Source organism: Salmo salar, chromosome 13 (genome assembly GCF_965601325.2).
Source record: "Salmo salar chromosome 13, fSalSal1, whole genome shotgun sequence".
Classification (NCBI taxonomy): domain Eukaryota; kingdom Metazoa; phylum Chordata; class Actinopteri; order Salmoniformes; family Salmonidae; genus Salmo; species Salmo salar.
Genome location: NC_138303.1, coordinates 80,468,040 through 80,490,521, shown reverse-complemented (window position 1 = coordinate 80,490,521; position 22,482 = coordinate 80,468,040). Strand labels below are relative to the sequence as shown.

The following is a 22,482-nucleotide window of genomic DNA, read 5'->3' as shown; positions in this document are numbered from 1 at the left end:
ATTGAGTTTTTTAAAGTAAAATGTTAACATAGACCACCGCACCACTCGGGAGCAGTGAGGTGGTTCATAGGAAAAAAGAACAAAAGTGGCCTTGTCATTTGAATACCGCTAGCCAAGCCTGTTTGGACAGGCAAGATACAATAATTACATATTGGTTGGTTTTCAGCATTATCATTGCCACCATCATAAACCCTGGAAGGGAGTCTGTGTGTTGGTCTGGGTGTGGCTGGCTGTTCTGTGTACAGTCCTTCTCATACAGAAAGCCCTGTATCACTACTGGGACATCATATAGGCTATATCTGTCCCCAGAACACAAAACTACTCACTACTGTACTGTGAATTGCCTGCTGTTGTCTTCTCCATTAGAAACAGAAATGGTCAAATAGAGAGCATACCTGCAAACGTTTGAGGAGACTGTGAACTCATTTCTTATACATCTAGAGCCACCCTAGGACTAATTTATGTGTCTGAACCCATATGAAGGCTGATGAGCCTTCTACAGTATCTATAAAAACATGATATGATGGTAATGAGGAATATTCTAGGAAAGTCCATCATTCAGACATAAATAATCCATAACTGTAACCCAATAGTGATTTTCCGTAAACCATTATGAAACACATTGGTTACTGAACCTGACACGGCTGACTTGATTTGCAGTCTGAAAGTAATATGATGTAAATGTTGAAGGGTGAGAGTCTGTAATGTGATAACCATTAAATGTGAAACATAAGAGGATGAAATGTGAGAGAAAACGAGTCAATGTCCTTCCTGTCCCTCCCAAAGGCTGATATGTGAATGTCTCTGTGGAACTCTAGGGTCAGTACTACTGGGTTGTGGTCACAGTCACTGCATATCACACGATTTAAAAAATAATGAACAAAACCCAGCGACTTTATTTCAGTTCACTTTATTAAAAGAGAAAACAACTAAAACAGTATATACATACATTGAAAAACAGACACCCACCATTACACAGACATTTACACATAGAAACGTACACACACACACAGACACCAAAAAAAAGGGGGCTCCCTTATGGAACAGGACGTTCTGAAACTGCCAAGGAAAACATACTCCCTGAGCCAGCGGGACCATTCCAATGTTATCCAAGGATTTTGCTTTTATAACCAGGAAAAAGTTTCCCCCATATTCCAGAAAAACAAAAGTAATTTCTCAAAAGGTAAGTCATCTTGGCTCTGCGAATTTATGACCACAGAAAGAACATCTAATGGTCAAGCCATGATTTCAGCTTTTTCTACAATTGTAAATACAAACCCTGAAGCAAAAACAAGAAAAACAGTACCAATAAAATGCAACATTTGACAAACAAATGCAGCTATTGAGCAATAGTGGAAACTGGAAAGAAGTGTGTGAGAGAAAAGAGGAAAGTGTAAAGGGGAAGAGGGACCTATCTGAGGCGAGGACGGTGTGTACCATAGAAAACACTGGCTGTATGTCACAATAGAATGTTTGCAATAAGGTGTGTGCTTTCTTGATTCTCTGGAAATCAAGGGGACTGAGCCAAACCCCGGAAACACACACCCTTTTAACAGGAAGGCAATGATACAAGTTAAAAAAATGGAGACACACACACCAATGGGACACATTCACGGCAATACATTTTCATGTACAGACAGGCATAGCAATATAACCACTTTAAACAAAGTCAATCAAGAATACATCGATAGAAGAGTAAATAAACAACAGACTTGTGTCTCAAACATCATTTTACAAACAGAGGGGCTAACAGAGAAACTATAACATCAGACAACGCAGCTCAAAATGGGAACCGATGCTTCAGCAATGACAACACCACCACCAGACGGACAAGGAGAAAACAGGATGCTGGTCAGATGAAAGAGCCCGAAATGTCAGACAGCCTACAGACTGTTGTCGCCTTGCAATGTAACAGCCAACACCAGTCTGATAAGCTATCTGACAGGCCGAGAGTGTGACGGACATGCCTGAGACACACACGCAACAAGAATGAAAGAACAGGGAAAAAATCCTTCCATTACTTACCCTGAGAGAGAGAGGCTGTATTTGAATGGTGTGATTAGCAGAGCCGCAGCAGAGCGGAGGGAGGTAGGCTCTGTGTGTTCAACAGTGCCCCTCTGTTTTGAATCTACTCGACTGATTCGTCTCCTGGCTCCGTCACTGGGGCAGTGCAGCGAGTTCCTAAGAGGGTTCACTCGAGGTAATGCCACAGAAGCTTTTCACTGCACTCGATCTCTCTCTCTGCTTGCTCTCTTTCCCCACCCTGCCTGCCTGCCCGGAGCTCCCAAACCAACATACCAGGGCAACGGAGCAGAAAAAAAACAAATTCACAAGCAATTAAGAAAAAGAGGAATCTTGGATCATAAACCAGCTGACGTTATCCAACGAGCTTAAGAGACAGAAAAAAGAAACATTGATGGCATAACATCATTTTTTACGTGCTGCCCTTCCTTTCCTCCTTCCTTCCAGAGTAATGGTGAACATGAGCTTGCAGAGCGTCCAAGCTTTACAGGCACTGAAGACAAAGGGAACACTTACCACGAGCTTCAAACCAGGCACAAAAGATCTTATAAAGCCCTAAAAGATCTTATGAACTAAACAGATACCACCAAACACAACTTGTGATCCAAATGAAAGGCTCAATAAGGAAGAGTAACAAAAGTTGCACACACTGAGATCTAATTCAATCCATCAGTGCATCTGGTTGGTTGAGGAGCCCTGGGTCTGACTCATGTGCTCTCTTATTGGAAATAGAACAATAACTCCAGACAAAGGGACCAGCAGATTGATTCATTGACAATTTATATTGTCTGAGCCAAAGGTGCTCGCTCTGTGGAATTTTAAAGCATACAAATGACATCAATAGCAGTATGTTTGTAGGCCTACAGATACACATCAGGTTGTTTAACTCCCTATTTTGAGATCTATCTACAGCAGATTTGTAGAAGTACAATTTTGAAAAACGGATTCATAAGCTTATTAACAAGGTATGCGTTTAATGTTCATACCTTGTCTTACCATAATACCACAACAGTTGAAAAAAACCCAACGAAAATCAAAACTCCTAATAAATTAACTGGGGAAAAAATGATTAGGCCTCGGGGAACTTAAGTAATATATAACCTTAGTCAAATAAAACCCATCCAGCCCAAAAAATTAAAATTTAAAAATAAAACCCATCCAAGCCAAACATAATCCCGTAAATAAACTGGCTCTATGATAAGACCATTAGTTGCAGTACTGGAAGCTGGACCCAAGAATACTTAAGGCCTCGCAGAGCTGCTCACCCACCCACACAGTCACTGTAGAGCTGCTCAATGAAATGGATGTCCTATCCATACAACACCACATTGCCAAGCACCTACCTTATAGTGAACAACCACTCAAGGAAACCAAAAACTATGAGCCATCATCTCTATAAAAAAGCCTGGCAAACAAACAAATTAAGTCCAAGTTCAAGGTAAACGGATAAACTTCAGTACCACTACAGAAACAAAGAAAACGGTTACTTCACATGGTGGATGTCCATCAATCGATAACATGGACGCCCATACTTCGGATTATGACGGTCTGCGTCTCATTGGAGATTATTGGTAAAGAGAGAAAAATGAGGAAGAAGCAGAAAGTGTGCTGGGGATTATTTGAGCGAGAGCCCAGAATGTATGCTAGGCTAGCTGCTCTCCTCTCAGTGTCGCCTTCACTTGGTTTTGCCTTCATAGTACCTCTGCTGCTGCTGGCGCTTGGCATAGCTCTGGGCTGTGGAGTTGACGATGGAGCAGACAAAGAAACAAACCATGACCACGATCACCTTCTCAAAGACCCACAACAGCCAGTTCATCCTACGAGGAACAGAACAGAAATAGAAGGGCGAGACCCTGATTTCGTTGGAGTCCACCTCCCTTGTCTCTGGTCCCTGACGCTACAGTAGAACCTATGTTGTATCTGTGTGGGATGGGATCCGCTCCCACATCCATCCATGTGCAGGACAGAGAGACAGAGATCAGTGGTAGTAAAAGCGAACCCACCAACCTCCTCCCTCACCCCTGGTGACCCCAACTGGCAGCCTCACTCTCCCAAAGTTAAATTGCCTCGCTTTTCTCCTATAACTGCAGGAGGTTCAAGTTACAAGAAAAAAGGAACATTGTTCTAGAAACAGCCTTAATCTCTCGTTGTGCAACTCAGTCTCTCTTTTCCTTTTTTCTCTCTCACTAGCTTCGGAGGAGGGAGAAATATAAAAACATTTTCAATGAATCACTTTGAGAGAGGAAGACAGCGACCAAGAGCGAGAGACAGAGAAAGAAAGGAAAGGAGAGAAAATGAAAAAAGCTATCAAAGAGATATGGCTCCAGCTACAACTGACTCTTTCTGTTCCAGACTGATTTTTTTGATGGATTGTCATTGGCAGGGCTGGGGGGACCCCGCCCCGGTCTCTGGTCCCCAGTCAGCACTAGCAATGGGTTCAGGCAGGGCACTCTGTGACACGGGGGAGTGACTGACCACTCACACACACCCTTCCATCCACTCAGACTGAGCATGACTCAGCATACCTACTGCTAACACTGTTAAGTGATAACAGCGGTAACACTACAACCAGAGCTACGGCCAGACCCTACACTGGCCCCCTCTCCCTCAGCCCCAGCCCCTCTTAGCCCCCCTAAGCCTGCCCAGCCCGCCATGCACCCAGCGAACCCTCTCCCTGTCACTCTAAACGCTGCCCCGAGGCCCTGAGGTACAGTACTATTACATTACTACTGCTGGACTACAGTATCATCTGCACTGTTGATATTCATCCCACTACTGTAGAAGAAAGACAGTCAGGGAGAGATGGAAGGATGACAAATCTGAGAAAATAAAATATTGAAAAAAAGAGAGAAGAAAAAGGGATTGAAAGGAAAGCACATTTGAAATGGAAAATTAATGAGAGAAAGAGAGCGTGAGAAAGAGAGAGAGAAAACAAAGACAAGTAGAAAGAAAAGTGGAGAGAGAATAAAAGAAAGACAGCGAGGGAAACACATTCTTCAGAGAAAGGCCCCCTCCATGAGGGAGGTGGTGAATAAGAGGGAGGTGATAGAGTACAGTAGAGGACGAGGTACTTACGGCTGGGGTCCCCTCTCCCGTGCAGTGGTGCATCTTGACCCTCTGGGCCTCCAAGTACTCCCTGAAGGGCTTCTGTAGAGAGGTGCCCAGCCCTGGGACAGCACTGCGACACAGCCAACAGATTGAGGGAAAAAGAGAGGGAGAGAGGGAGGGGAAAAAAGAGAGAGAGAGGGGAGGGGGGACAGAGCATGTCACATCATTGTTACTCACCACCAGGCCAAGGGCAGCAACAAAGGGAGACATGCTGCACTGCCTCCTGTACAGTGCTGCTTACCCCTCCCTTCCTCTCTCCCTGTTTCCCTCCTTCCACACAGAGTGTGCACGCGAGAGAGAGAGAGACTGCGGTCTCAAACAGCTCATCCCCACAGACAGGAATTCAGAAAAGACCCCCAAAAAATTAAACACTGAAAAGTACAAGATGTACTGAGAGCTACATATCCTACGCACTTCAGCTTGTTTTGTTGTTTTTTTAAAGAAAGAAAAGGGGAAAAAGTTGGCTTGTCCTCTAAATCCACAGACACACACACTGCGGCTCCGGCACCCACACATCCGTGAACCCGTTCAACTCCCCTGCACTGCTCCTCTCCTCTTGGCTGCAGCGAGCGAGGAGAAATGAATGACTTCTCAGAACTCTCACATTTATCACCGGCGGTTCCTGTAAGAACTGGTTTCAGCCAATTAATAAGGAAGTGAGTCGTGCCTGTGTCATCACTGGCTGAGAGAGGGGGAAGGCCCTGCCCTCTAGCAGCCATAGGAGGAGAAGGCTCAGTAAGACGGCCCATATTAGGAAAACCCTTTACAAGATTCAGCCACCAACTACAAGCACACTACTACCCACCCACACCCCCCACCCCACACACACAAAGAAGAAAGGAAGAGAGAGAGAGACAGAGCGATAGATAGAGTAAGAGAGAGAGAGAGAGAGAGAGAGAGAGAGACAATGCTCTGGAACAGAGAATGGCCCATCCCTAGTCAGGAGTTAGTGATTAATCACTGAACAAATACATACTAAAGACCTTCACTTATACTCTTTAGTGGCAGAACACTGTCAATTATATCCCTTTACCACCATTGTTAAAAGCATTCCAACTCCTTCTGTAATGGTGGGGTGGGGGTGGCATGTTCCAAGACACAACTCAAAGTGCAAACCGTATGTTCACAAAAGGCAGGGCATGGTCATATAGCGTTGACTTTATAGGACTGATAACTTTCTCTTTCAAACTACAGTAATTCCCTACATGCTGAACACACACATGTCCGTGTGTTCTCTCACATACACACACACGCTCACGCGTACACACGCCTTCCCTCTAATTGTGTGAGAAAACAAGTTGTATCAGCTTCAGCGTTTGCATGAGTTTACAACAGTTACGTTTCTTTTAATCATGAACCAAACACAGAGTTACCGATTTCCTCCTCATGAATGGACAGAAAAAAGGCTGCAAATCACAAAGAGAAGCCTAGAGATGGATCATGCTCAACTGACACAATAAAGAACACCCAAAATAAGATCCAAATATGGATCTAAAGACCAAATGAGGAAGATGAGAGTGGATTAAAGTTTAGTCCCCTACCCCATTCATCCTACAAATTCTTTAATCCCAAACACCTTTTACACACCTAGAAACCAAACTGCTTCCAAAATGCTAACTAGTACAACAATCCTAGTAATAACTTAACTCAAAGACAAACAAATACATTCCAAAATCAAATGAGATTCAATTTCCAACTGACTAAAAACTAACTGCCAAGAACAAAGAGAGAAAGTCAGGGTTTGAGAAAAAGCGGGCTCAATTCATGCCCTGTACGATGAGCAATAGTGAGTCATGAACCCGGCTCAAACACTCAACAAGTAGACAGAAACTCAAACCTAACAGTCATAAACATGCTTTTAATACCTTAGGGCTGTATCTGTGTGTCCTTATGTACATACATCTGCCTGTTTTGAGCTTTTGGAACTATCTCAAACTTTCTAGAACATTCTACAGACCAATGCTTTGTGAACCTTCTGGACTTAGATGTTTCTTCTAATCTTGCATTGTTTTATATACCTGTGAGTATCTTTAAAACCTTATTTTGTGCTGTATTTTTGTAAGAAGCTCAGACAGTGATTGTAATGTATTTTTGTTGAAGAGGAATTTAAAATGTTACATTAAAATCAAATCACATTTTATTGGTTGCATACACATATTTTGCAGATGTTATTGCAGGATGTATAGACATTTTGGACAGTATGTAGATAGAATATTTAGTATATCTATCTGTAGTACACATAGTATAGAATAGTATATATACAGCAATAGTTGAATAGGATGGCATTGACTAGAATACAGTATATACATATGAAACGAGTAAAACAGTATGTAAACATTGTTAAAGTGACCAGTAATTCAATGTATATGTACAGTGGGCAGCAGCCTCTAATGTGCAGGGTTGAGGACCAGTGAGAATGTAGAATCTGGAAAAAGTATGATTTCTGAAGGCATGCATTAAAATGCTTGTGAAAGGTGAAAAAGGTGAAAAAGGTGATGACTGGTCATTGTTGTAGTAGATTTACTCTCTGTGAGTTTTTAAATGAAATGTTTTCTCTTCAATTCTTTTTGTCACCACATAAAGAATTTGGTGGCTCGTTAATCATAAGAGGGAGTAGCCGTATTTAGTTAAAATCCAAATAAAATAGTGTTATTCAGTCAACTTTAAATTCCTGCTATTTGCTCAACAGCTACTGATCAAACCTAGTAACCACCATGTTTGTTGAAATCATGTGGTTTACAATACTATAACATCAATATATTTACTATTCACCTACAGTGTGGGTCTAATAGTGTGAGTGGGTGGAGAAATATACATCTATGTGATATAATGACTAAAGAAAGAATTTAAAGCAAACAAGAAAAATCTAGACACTTTTAGAATTAACTAAACAATCAAATACAAAAATCAAGATTTCCCTATTAAAGAGAAACATGGCTTTTATCTACGTTTCCGTAATAGGGATATAAAATAGAGCAGTCATAATTGATGTTTATGGATTCTAGCTAAAATAATGTCAATGGTTTCAAAATAACATTTCTCCTTAAAATAACAACAAGCAAACATAATTATAGTCAACTGAACAAAAACGTATCACAAATGTAAATTATAGATTTGAATCAATTCTGTCAATTCTGATTAATAGATCATTCTAAATCTATTCTACATTGAATGCTACATTCCATTTCTCACATTGAATGAGTTAAGTATATTTTCAGTGAAACATAATAAGGGAGTTTAAATATAAATAAAATGATGCAATCCGACGGGAGAAAAAACATTGCAATGTCTCTGACGGGAGACAAAACTATTATAATTCGCAGGTTAAAAAGATATCAATTTCGAATACCTAAAATACCATCACAATATCCATTTTCATATTTGGTGATCATTTAAATGATTGAAACTTAAGCATTTGATATTCATAAAAAAAGAAAAATCCTCAATTTAATAATTTTTATACCAGACGGGTCATCATTCAGTGACTCACAATATACCAGTGCCTAAATAAATACATCAAACAAAAAGAATCAAACTGAAGATAGTTATATAAAGGTTAAATAAAATACCCTTCAATAACCTATAGGCCTAAATTCATTATTAAGGACACTTATATGGGATCAAAAGTTAGCAAAATACTTATTTTAGACAAATAAATGAAGGTTGTTTTTATGAGAAAACTTAAGGTTCGATTTAATCAATATGCGACACTGAGAGCAAATATATGGTGCCATTGACCAGATAAGGTGGTATGTTTGGACTACAGAGCCCACGCTAAAGCAGCTTTGTGGACAGAACGTGGGAGCAGACGCCAGGTAGGACACAGGGTGTGACTTTATGACTTGTAATGTATCACTAACCTAAAATAACAGATCACTTTTACAGCAAACAATGAGTGGATACTTTTTTTTACATTGATATACAGCACGTGTACTTTTGATCAGATATTTGTAATTACTCTCTTGTTAACGTTATGAAGTGATATAAACTGTGCGATGCATATCGTAGATACATGGAAGCGGTGACTTTATCTATCAGAGGATGCATCTTATTTCTCCTCACCCTGTTAGCTCACTGCACTATCTCAGGTCAGTGGTGGGAACTGAGGACTGACTCAGATATACAAGAGGTAGAGGTATCATCACACACACACTGAAATACACACACACACACACACACACACACACACACACACACACACACACACACACACACACACACACACACACACACACACACACACACACACACACACACACACACACACACACACACACACTCTCTCTCTCTCTCTCCCAGGTTGCCTACTGACTCTACTCCCACACAATGAATCAATGAATGCTTGTTATGACTGAAAAAACCTCAACAACACAAAAAGCACTTCATATTCCAGACGCTGATGGTCAACCGGTCAAATCAACAGTGTTCTGTCTAATGATGGAGGAGACGAGAGGCTGTGACTGAAGGCCTGCCAGCAGACCTGGGGACTACTCCTACATGTCCACATGCTGACAAGTAAGGGGTAGGGCCTAGGCCCCGCTTAGATGAATGGAAATGATTAGTACATAATGCATCATGATATAGATGTCTGCCTGTATGAAACAAGCAGTGCCAAATCAGATAGCCGCTGTCAGTGTTTTGAGTGCCCAGTCTAGCTGAGAAAAAGGTCTGTCTGCCTACTCACGGCTAAGTCACAACAAGGAGGAAAGCAGCTCATTGATAAATTGCCAGGGAGGTGTGAATTGCTCAAGTGCTGAACCGTGCTCTTAAGATCTCACAAGGAGATAGATGGGGGGTTTTGGAGGGAAATCAGACTTGCTTCCTTCCTCAAACCACCACCACCACATCCTCCTCTTACATAGAGGACAAAACATGTAAGGGTTAATTTGTGACCATCATTAACATTCCGATTTGTTATTTGCTATTATTTCCTGCTGCTGTTACGAAAAAAAAAGAAAAAAAAATACTCATTTTTTTTTCATTTCCTTGAGACCAAATTCCACAGAACATGAGTCAGAGGTAACCTATGACCCCTGGCCTCTTCTGAAGCTGCCCTACACACACACACAGCTCAGGTTGCCACCTCTGAGGAGGGAGAGGGGCACACACACACTTGCTCTCGCTCTCTTACACACAGAGACATGTTGTCTCTACCTTCTTGACCTTTGTGCTGTTGACTGTGCCCAATAATGTTTGTGCCATGTTTTGTGCTGCTACCATGCTGTGTTGTCATGTGTTGCTGCCTTGCTATGTTATTGTCTTAGGTCTCTCTTTATGTAGTGTTGTGTTGTCTCTCTTGTTGTGATGTGTGTTTTGTCCTATATTTATATTGTATGCATTTTTTTTAATCCCAGACCCCCGTCCCCGCAGGAAGCCTTTTGCCTTTTGGTAGGCCGTCATTGTAAATAAGAATTTGTTCTTAACTGACTTGCCTAGTTAAATAAAGGTTAAATAAAAATCAAATAAAAAATACACACACAAGCACAAATACTCTCTCACACTTTTTTACTCTCAACAAGCACTAGTGAACACTATTGGCATGATCATACACAGCTATACACACACCTCCAACTCATAGGCAGGACATGACAGCTAGTTCAGGTAGCTAACCTGGCCAGATCCAACTGGTTACAACATACCAACAAAGAGCTTGTACAACATAAGACCATCAGAACCCAAGTTCACATCAAACATAACACTTCCGCCAGTAGAACCAGATAGGCCTACATCCACAACTCAGGCTTGGTGTTAATGGCATTGTGTCTGTCTGACCTGAGAAACTGAAACCTGCAAGTCTTTGTCACACCTCTGAATATCAATGATTAAACCATTCACATAAAAGGTGCCCATCTAATTTGACTTACGGGCCAATTAAAGTATTTCAATGTAAAGTTTCAAATAACTTATTCACACAGTTCATTTATTTTGTTCACACTGTAATATAAACTGTAGAATTGCTGTTATGTGGTCAAATAAAATACTGTTAATGATAGTAGAAGCAATACGTTAGTTGAATTACAGTGAAAGATACGGTGGTGGAAAAAAACTGAGCGTGTCCCTCTGATTCCATGTCTCACTCTGTCAGCCGTATCTGGTCCAGTTGAATCAGGCTCTTTCCCAATGACTTCATCACTAAGGCATGGAGCCCGCTCCTGGATGGAGATCCCCCTAGTACTACCCAGCCAGGGTGTTTATCACAACCCTGCCTGCTCCCCAGCCATCTGTGGCAGACACACACACACACACACACACACACACACTCGTACACTCAATCACATTCACAAAAAGGAGGGAGCCTTAAACAAAGAAGAAAGAAGGGAGGGAGGGAGGGAAGAAGGGATGAGATAATTTCTTTTTTGGAAATGACTTATCAGCATGGGTCTGCCGGGAGGGACAGTCAGCTAAACACACTGCCTGCCCCCTGGGGTGCCCACTGCCGGGAAACAAAGAGCACCAATTATATATAGCACTCTGTTATTCCTGTCACCTGCCATGCATGTAGTCCTACAAAACAGTCCCCAACAACCCCCTGGGTCTTAGCCTGTGAGTGGCTGAGGAGGTGTGATGAGGTGAGAGGTCTGTCTCACTCAGTGACTGTGCTGCTGGCCTTTCCAGACTGTCTAACAGGCGGATGGACATAGGGAGTTGGGACCCAGGGGGGGGGGGGGGGGGGGACCAGAGTCCAGTCATTCTTCATCCTGTGGTGCCCGGCCTATCCCATTGATCGATGCCCACACCACTAACCTAGATATCACAAATGCTTTATTTATTGTGGCAAACTCACCACACCATTTCAGTATCACTGTCAGCAAACCAATTATGTAAGTAACAAATCTATGACAGAACAATGCTGAATGTGGGGCTTATACAGTATCCTGTGAATAATGGGTGACTGTACGTGCGGCTCCTATAATGTTCACCTTGTTGATTGTCTGCTTTGACAACACACAGGTCACCACATAGGTTACTATGGAGCTGGAGAAAACCACAGGCAGCAAGACAGTCTTCCACTGTGAAATACTGTACAGTATGTTCTACTTTAACTTTCAAGATTTATGTCACGTGCACAAGTACAGTGAAATGCCTTTCTTGCAAACTGCAACAATGCAGTAATCAATATAAATTAGTAGGTTTACATGCACAGTCATAATTCGGTATTAAACTGATTACGGCAGTAGGTAGATTATACAATGGGCATGTAAACGCCTTACTATGCTTATTTTAATCGGTGTAAGGTCAAAATCGAAGTAAGCATGCACCTGTTTTTCTGACCAATCTTTCAAATTATTAGGACATGTAACACCTTAAACGGCATTCCAGTGGTGTATTTGATAAAAGTTCAATAAAATAAATACATTTGATCTTGGCATGTGCTAGCAGCAGCCAAGCGAGCCTCCCTCTTTAGTGCGAGTGAAGTGAGTTCGGAACAACTGAATGTACGCGTCTTAGAAGTCGTTTTCACATACAACCTTTATATGTCCCAACTCAGAATCAAATACGCTTCCCCAAAATGGTTGCTGTGGTAGAACGATCGTTTTGATTGGCGATTTTCGGGAATTTAACAGAGTGGCATGAAGTAGCCTGATTTCACGCGTGTCCATGTAAAAAGGATTATTAGAGAAACATTCTTCTTGCAAAACATGTAAACGTTTTAATCAAATTATTATACTAATCTGACTATCCACAATTATCACATTATTGTGTGCATGTAACCGTACTGAATGTAGCACTAAAAATAACATAAGGTAGAACAAAAACACAAAGGAAATAAAAATAAGAAGAACACAAGAAAGTAAGAAGCTTTATACAGAGTCAGTTCCAATACCATTCACAATGTGCAGGGATACTGGAGTGATAGATGTAGATACATGTATGTATACGGGTAAGGTGACTAGGCATCAGGATATATGATAAACAGAGTAGCAGCAGAGTAAATGATGATTGCGTGTATGTGTGTGCATGTGTAGCCATTCTGTCAGCTATTTAGCAGTCTAATGGCTTGGGGATATAAACTATTATTGAGGCTGTCGGTGTCAGACTTGATACATTGGCACCACTTGCCGTACGGAAGCAGAGAGAGCAGTCTATGGCTTGGGTGGCTGGAGTCTAACGATTTTCCGGCCCTCCCATTCACACCGCCTAATATCAAATCAAATTCTGGATGGCAGGGAGCTCAGCCCCAGTGATGTACTGGGCTGTCCGCACCACCCTCTGTAGCGCCATGCGATTGAGGTGCTGTTGCCATACCAAGCAGTGATGCAGTCAGTCAAGATGCTCTCAAAGGTGCAGATTAAGAACTTTTTGAGGAGTTGAGGGACTCAACCTTTTCAACTGCAGCCCCATCGATGTGGATGGGGGCGTGTGCTCCCCCCCTCCCCATTTCCTGTAGTGCTTACATTACATCACTTTAAAAATAACAATAACAAGTAACAACATTTTGTGCACAGTAATTGTTAGTTTTAGGTTTCAGGCTAGGGCTATGTTGTGCATACACATTGGGCAGGATGTGTGTCTGTCTAACATACAGACAGCCAGTGAAAGTGCTGTTCAAGACCTACTTCCTTGGCCCCCTCCTAACGCTACAACAATACTGTTTTAGCTATTTTCACTACAAAATAGATTTTTTTTTTATTGCTAGTACAAGAGCTTTACAACCACTGTTATTACCTCAGGCGAAAAGGTATTTATGGTCAATCAACCAAAACTGAAAACATTGAAAAACAGTAACTACATTTAGATTCTCAATATAAATAAACAAAACATAAAACATTTAAAACCATTAGTTGATGACCAATGGGAAAAATGACTAAACATGCAAAGAATGATCAATAATTACTAAATAACATGCAAGTACAATCAAGTAACAGATTCTTCCATTCATTTGTCAAAGAAAATAAGAAAAATCTAATCTAATCAAATTGAACACCGATGTCTGCCTCTAGGTGTTAAATATGTATAAAAGAGCCAATAGTTGTTATTTAGTCTATGCTCTTTGTATGGGGAAATTACCCGTTGGGAACAACAGGTAGTAAATATAAAACAGTTTTACGGTACGTTTTTATAAATAACCCCTATTTACACACAAACCCCTACTAAAACACATCCTTTGACTCATTAGCTTGGCTGCCATTGTTCTGAATGGGCACTTTTACAATTGCTTTGTTTGTGTTAATGTTGAATGAGTGGCCTTAGTTGGAGCTGTTCCCTGCCCTGCTTCGTGTTCTTATAAACGGACAGGGAGAGCCGTAAAGCAGGCCTGTGACTCAGGACTCAGGAGGATCAGAGTTGGACTCGACTGTTCTTTGATGACTGGTCTTCAAGCTCTGGGGAGAAGTGCTGAAGTCAGCATCATACAGACTTGAGCATCATAACAGACCACAGTCTGATGCTACATTATACAAAACACTCATGATGCTGACTAAGATCAGACAGGAATTGAACTGTTATATCAAGGCATACAATACAATCGTTGTTTGTGGCTGAATTCATCAACAAGGCTAAAAGGATCACAGAATAAAACAAACTGATTCATAAATAGATGAGTAGCTCCACATCTTGGACATGAACATATGAAGCCAAGTTTTGATGGCCGGGTGGGTTGTCTAGGTAGGAGGGAACAGGAGACGAAAACAAATGAATCAGGGATGAATATAGCAGGAAGTAGCATGTCGTGCGAAGAGATCACACCAAACTGAAGGGCCCGACACACGACACCGGACCCAGAGTATTAATCTGACCCCCTACTTCACCCCCATCTCCCCCACTCTTATTCATCTGTACCATAAAACACAGACAGAGAACAGAACACTGTGTACCAGTGGCCCTTCAGATGCCCTCAATATGCTACACAGTGCTTTCAGAAAGTATTCACATCTCTTGACTTTTATCACATTTTGATGTGTTACAGCCTGAATTTAAAATGTTAGACTGAATTTTAAAAAAGAAGCTTATTGTGCATGATGGTTGAACCAAAAATTACATGTAACAAAAATGTTATGAAATTGGAAACTATTAAATATACAGGTGAAATTAAATTCAACAATAATGGATGTTGATGCTAATATTATGTACAATATCTAATTATGTTTCCATATGATAACAATAGCCTAATATATGCAATATGCTGAAACTATTGTCTTTTAACAGTTTCACTTAATCAACCTAATAATTATGTACACAACCCTAACTATTGTCATTGTCACTATTGTTTCTCTACATAACCTGATTCAAGCATTCATGACATTACCCTGAAGAAGGCACAGTGATGCCGAAACTGTGTTTTACCCATTAAATTACTGGGAGTTTTATATATAGAGAGTGTTTGACTCTCTTTATTACATTTTATAGCTTGCAGTTCATTCGCCGTTAGTCAGCACCTCTACACAAAATAGTTTTCTCTGGATGTGCGCCAGCTCATGCTAAAAATAAATGTAAAAAACCAGACATTGAATATCCATTTGAGCATGGTGGAGTTATTAATTACACTTTGGATGGTGTATTAATACACCCAGTCACTACAAAGATACAGGCGTCCTTCCTAACTCCGTTGCCGGAGAGAATGAAGCCGCTCAGAGATTTCACCATGAGGCCAATGGTGACTTTAAAACAGTTACAGAGTTTGATGGCTGTGATAGGAGAAAACTGAGGATGGATCAACAACATTGTAGTTACTCCACAATAATAACCTAATTGACAGAATGTAAAGAAGGGAGCTTGCACAGAATAAATATTCCAAAACATTCATGCTGTTTGCAACAAGGCACTAAAGTAACATTGCAAATAAATGTGGCAAAGCAATTCACTTTTTGTCTTGAATAAAAAGTGTTATGTTTGGGGCAAATCCAATACAGCACATTACTGAGTACTACTCTCCATATTTTCAAGTATAGTGGTGGCTGCATAATGTTATGGGTATGCTTGTAATCATTAAGGACTGGGGAGTTGTTTCAGGATAAACCATTTATGCAATGGATCTAAGCACAGGCAAAAATCATAGAGGAAAACCTGGTTCAGTCTACTTTCCACCAGACACTGGGAGACCTAAACCATAAGGATAAACACACTTGAGTTGCTTACCAAGACGACATTAAAATGTTCCCGAGTGGCCTAGTTAAAGTTTTAAATTAAACAGGCTTAAAAATCTTTGTCAATACTTGAAAATGGCTTTCTAGCAATGATCAACAACCAACTTAACACAGCTTGAAGAATTTTCAGGTGTGCAAAGCTCTAAGAGACTTCCCCAGAAAGGCTCACAGCTGTAATCGCCGTGAAAGGTGATTCTAACATGTATTGACTCAGGGATGTGAATACTTATGTAAATGAGATATTTCTGTATTTAATTAACAATAAATGTGCAAAGATTAAAAATAAAAATCTAACTTATTAGGGGGTATTGTGCTTAGATGGGTGAGAAAAAAAAGTATATTTAATCAATTTTGAATTGTAACAACAAAATTTGGAGTAAGTCAAGGCGTATGAATACTTTCTGAAGACACTGTACATATCACCTGTGACATATTTCCTACTGACCACTTGCAACGTCGCCCTCGCAAAAGAGGTTTTCTAGCCACGAAGGTCTTTGCAGGTTAAATACAAATTAAATAAATAAAAAATATTACCTAATAACTTCCACTTAATAAGTCATATTATTTTCTGCGCTCTGGACAGACCGAGCAAACTCTCCAAGTTCTTGTGTATTTCTCAATCCCTCTCCGACTGAGAGAAATCTGTCATTTGAGGAGAGCCATGACACGTAATCATAATGAGAGGAGATGAGAAAACGGGCTCCCCGCTATGACTTGCATTAAACTTAACGACGCCGTTATAAAAACCGTCACCGCCAATCTGGCCCGCCATCCCTCACTCTCTCCATCCCTCTCTCTTGTCCTCCTAAATGAGGGATCTGACTGTGTTTCTTCTAGAGAGAGCTGGCCCGGCTGGCCATTGGCTTGATCAATGCCATCTTTGTGAGGGCTTTCTTAGGTGACCCGTCCCTCCCAGCCTTCATTCTCAGTAGCCAGTGACTAACAACTAACAACGTAAGGGGGAAAATCCTGTGGTCTGCCCTGTCGGCCCTCCCTGCAAAAAAACACCCCCAACCACCCAGCCCTATCCAAAACCCTCAAACAACCCACACCCTCCCTGCAGAATGCATTAATAGGAAGAATTTGCTCATATTTCTTAAAGAGGCTCTGGCTATTTATAGGACCAGTGAAGTGCATTCCGTGATGTAATCTATTAACCCTGGAATAAACATGAAGGGGTTCCACTCAAAGCCATTCATTTAACTTTGATTTGATTTTGGCCTCGCAAATAAAGTCTTGTGAGAGGTGAGTAGTCATCATAAGAATCAAACTTAACCTAAATGTAACTCATTTAGGTTAGGCCTAAAATGCACCTTCATTTGGAACAATTACTTAGTATCTGGTAAAATTCTGATTAAATTACTGAGGAAATGTGGATAATTCTCTGTCAGAGTTTTATAACTGGGCAGTTACTGATACCAACACAATTAGCCCAGGCACATCTCTCTCTCTCGCTCTCGAACCTCCGAGCACTCCCTCTGGGCAGGGCTCACAAGGCTAAGCCTACTGTGTATTGTTAGTTGGTCTCGGGGGCAGGAAAGGCCATCTGCATGGGCATTGTGCTGATAATGTGCTCCACACTGAGCGATGGACTCACATGGAAATGAGTGCTTTCTCATGGAGAGGACCCCTGTTCCCCCTTCTCCATCACTCTGTCATTCACAGGGAGACCCCAGTCAGCCTGGATTTTCACCACAGCACCCCCAGCATATCAATGGACCTCTCACCAATAATCCCCTCCATTGACACCCAATCTGAAGGATTACTGAATTACAATAAACTACATGTTACAGTGGCTGATTGACCGTGGTAATTAGATGGGCTTCAATGAAGGTGAATGATTATCAACCAGGGACTTCCTCTGCTGCTTTCAAGATAAACAAAAATGTAAGTAAAGTATAGCTACAGTAAGTGTGTAAGTGCTACAAAACACACACGCACAGCTAACATGGACCAATGGTTCCCAAATGTTGCTTTATTTTTGCTGTGAAGGTGAACCACGTAAGCTTTCTCAAGCCACCGAGGAGGAGGACGTAGCCACAACGACTCAAACCTTATAGAAGTCCTTGACCTAGACCAGCCACGCCGTAGTCCTGCAGACACTGAATCAGCACCTGAACCCCTACAATAAAATCATCAAGAACCTTTTCATTCCCACGTGATCTGGCTGTTGTGTTGAACATCTTGAATAATCCGCCAGTCTCACCACCACCCCAGTCTAAACAGCCTAAACACACATCCCTACTGGAGACACCAACAATCCCCCAGGCTGGGGCTAGGAGTGGAATTAATATCAAATCACTGAGCTCTCCTTACTGACGCTTATCTAGCATGTTTAACACAGGAAAACAACCAATCTATCCAGTTCTAGAAAGGAACTTGCAATGATGTGTGTGTGTGTGTGTTTCCTCCAATGGGTCTCTGAATCCCAACCACATTGACTGGTCTCTTATCAGAGATAGGAGAGGGAAGTAAAGGGGGAATGTAACCAAAAAAACATGCTGGCTGTCTGATAACGCCACATGAGTCGTCATTGAGACTTGGGGGGTGGGGGGTTGGGGGTGGGGGGGGGGGTGTTATGATGAGTCTGGGGTGCCATGCAGCTGTGGGACATCAGATCACACAGGAAGTAGCATGATAAGCTATATCCACTGTGATTTGTTTATGAATGGTTTGGCAACAATAAACACGGATAGGATGTGATGAAAGCTTGTGTATTTATAGTTGTGTAATGCTGGCATTACTACACAACTACACAACCATAATGCCAGCGTCTATTTATGATTTCAATGTTTTATTGATTTTTTATTTTACCAGGTAAGTTGACTGAGAACACATTCTAATTTACAGCACCGACCTGGAGAATAGTTACAGGGGGGAGGGTGGATGAATGAGCTAATTGGAAGCTGGGGTGACCATGCTGGTGTAAAGGACAGATAAAAAAAGCCAGGACATAGGGGTTAACACCCCTACTCTTACGATAAGCGCAATGGGATCTTTAGTGACCACACAAGGTCAGGACACCCGTTTAACATCCCATCCGAAAGTCAGCAGCCTACACAGGGCAACGTCCCCAATCAATGTCCTGGAGCATTGGGATATTTATTTTTGACCAGAGGAAAGAGTGTGTCCTACTGGCACTCCAACACCACTTAAATCAGAAGAGTTCAATCAGAAGCTAAATGAGATGAGAGGGGCACATTCTGATCAAACATGACAACCATGAAAGGAAAAGTACTCTCTTTTGATGAGGAGGCATCATCATCAAATATAATATACGGGTAGCTACATGTCTTATCAGGACCACCACATCATATCAAACCTTTCTATTACTGTTTAACAATCCATCAAAAAATGATTGAGATGTGTTGTATTACTACATACATTACTTGCAGATGTATGGAGCAAGTACATCTCCTTTCAATTGTGTTTCAATTTTGAAATCTAAACAGAATTTATCCACATATACTTTTCTTTTTTAAAAGAATTTAGAATATTGTTTAGGTATATGTTTTCAAAATGACCTAAATGATCGATGGGAATAGATTTTGTTGGCGAGAAGTGATCTCTCATTAAACGTCATGCTATGACTTGTGAGAGGCGAATTTACGGCATATATAATGGTTATTTTTAAGTTGTGTGACAGAGGTTCCTTCCTCGGCCTATTGTTTAGCAGATGTTCAGATGGACTCAAATCAAAAAGGGCACATCCTCAAATATCCTGGGCCAAACTGTCTGTCTGAGCCACACAGATTAGGCTGTTTAATGCCAAAAAGATTTTTATGAAATCTTTCTGATACATTCACATGTGAACAACAGCCAACGGGCTGAGCAATAGAGAAATCTCTCTTTACAAGTTGAGAATAGTCCAACAACATGTGTTTAAACATTTGCTTTTAACAGCTCTTTGCCTGTACTTACATTTTTCATTATTTCTCTATGTGGAGGTTAAAAGGGCATTGACCTATATGTATCTTTGCAGTTACGATAAATGGCTCACCTGACTGAATAATAAGAAGAGGGAAATGAATACTGTCATATCATGTCAGAGTGAAATCACCTCAAGTCCAAAGGACGCTTCATTCACAATAACCAAATAAGGAATGACATGACTTAATGCTTTCACGCCTCTTTCCTTTTGAGGCAGACATGGTAGAGTCAGCTTCTTGAAATTCAATTGTACACAATTGTGATGAAACAAAACAATATAAAACGATGAGGGAACTGAGGAACAGTGAGCAAGAGAGTAAATATGGCTAAATCGTTAAACTATAAAATGCCAATACAAATATGGCTTTGATTTATTTGAGAATGTTCAATGAAAAAATAGGAGAATTTCAAATCTATAAACTAGATCAATTTGATTTAATAAAACTTGAGAAGTCAGTTAACTGTTATTTCAACTCACTTAAAAGCTCCAACATATACTATAAAAAATAAATACAATAAAAAATAAGATTTGTAAGCACAGCATTTGCAATGATGCAATACAGTCATTATTGTTTGTTTGTGTAAATAAAAAACAATGGGTTAAAAATTGACAGAAACTGTATATCTGTCTGAAGACTATAAAATATGAATACTATAGGTTAAAAAACATGTCACAACGTTAACAGTCAAGTTAGGACCCTTGTCCTATATAATAACTGGCTGTACAGGAAAACCGTTGGGGCCTGGAAGAGCCGTTCCCTCATCAATTACTAAGAGATACAGGGGGTCTGTTTTCATGAACTGTGCATAGATAAATATGTTAGAAACTGTTGTGATACACCCATAGCGACAGCAGAGATATCAGCAGACACAATGCCTTCAGAAGGTATTCACACCCCTTGGCTTTTTCCACATTTTGTTGTGTTACAGCCTGAATTTAAAATGGATTAAATTGAGATTTTGTGTCACTGGCTGAGAGGTGGGGGGGGGTGGGGGGGTGGGGGGGGGTGTTATATACCCTATAATGTCAACGCGGACTTATGTTTTTAGAAATGTTTACAAGTTAATACAAATTAAAAGCTAAAATGGCTCGAGTCAAATTCACCGTTCTGCTGGACAATAACCTAAAACACAAGACCAAATCTACACTTGAGTTGCTTACCAAGAAGACAGTGAATATTCCTGAGTGGCTTAAATCGGCCTGAAAATCTATGTCAAGATTTGAAAATGGCTGTCTAGCAATGATATACAACCCACTTGACAGAGCTTGAACAATTGTAAGAAGAAGAATGTGTAAATGTTGTACATTCCAGGTGTGCAAATTACTTAGAGACTTACCCAGAAAGACTTACAGCTGTAATCTCTGCCAAAGGTGATTCTAACATGTACTGACTCAGGAGTATGAATACTTATGTATATTAGGTATTTCTGTATTTCATTTGTAATCAATTTGCAAATATTTATAAAAACATGTTTTCACTGTGTCATTACGAGATATTTTGTGTAGATGGGTGAGAAAAAAATTGATTTAAGCAATTTTGAATTCAGGCAGTAACACAACAAATTGTGGAATAAGTCAAGGGGTACGAATACTTTTTGAAAACACTGTACCATAACGGTTTTATATGTTTTAAGAATGTTCTACAGACTACACAAACAACACTGTCATATGAGTTTGTAACAACTATTTGTACCATATTTCTATAGTCCACAGCAGCACTGCTGATAGCAACCAACAGACATGAGAAAACCTAAGCTGTATGACTGAAAGAATGTTATTTAATATATATAAAAAGCTATGTTAAAAAAGAATCCAAGGAATTGATTTAGCATTGATTAGCAATGACACACAGGAAATGTTACAATATTAAATCAATACTGACTGTTAATGCAACTGTTCCAGTGTCTGTACGGGTCCACACTTTCCTGTGTTAAATGCAACACTGTTCCTGTGTCTGTACGGGTCCACACTTTCCTGTGTTAAATGCAACACTGTTCCTGTGTCTGTACGGGTCCACACTTTCCTGTGTTAAATGCAACACTGTTCCTGTGTCTGTACGGGTCCACACTTTCCTGTGTTAAATGCAACACTGTTCCAGTGTCTGTACGGGTCCACACTTTCCTGTGTTAAATGAACTGTTTTTTTCCTTATTTTTCTTTATTATTTTCTTCTAACCCTACCACCCCTTCCCTTAATTGGAGTAAACTAATGAACAACAACACTTAGGCTTCTACTTCCAACTTAAACATACTATATACATTTTACGGATACAATCTATTTTACAATAGTTATCTTTTGTTTGTTTTTACTCCTATCCTACCGCTACCCTCAACCCCT

The 22,482-nt window shown here is 40.6% G+C and overlaps 1 protein-coding gene across 1 annotated transcript in view; it reads right to left on the bottom strand.

Annotated features, from left to right (window-relative positions):
- Positions 1 to 894: 894 nt before the first annotated feature.
- The window catches only part of LOC106567965 (uncharacterized), a 52,953-nt gene continuing 31,365 nt past the window's right edge, over positions 895 to 22,482 (bottom strand). Inside the window, exon 6 of the mRNA XM_082959739.1 lies at positions 895 to 11,426. The gene's annotated coding sequence lies outside the window, so the exon portion shown is untranslated. The remainder of the gene's footprint in view (positions 11,427 to 22,482) is intronic.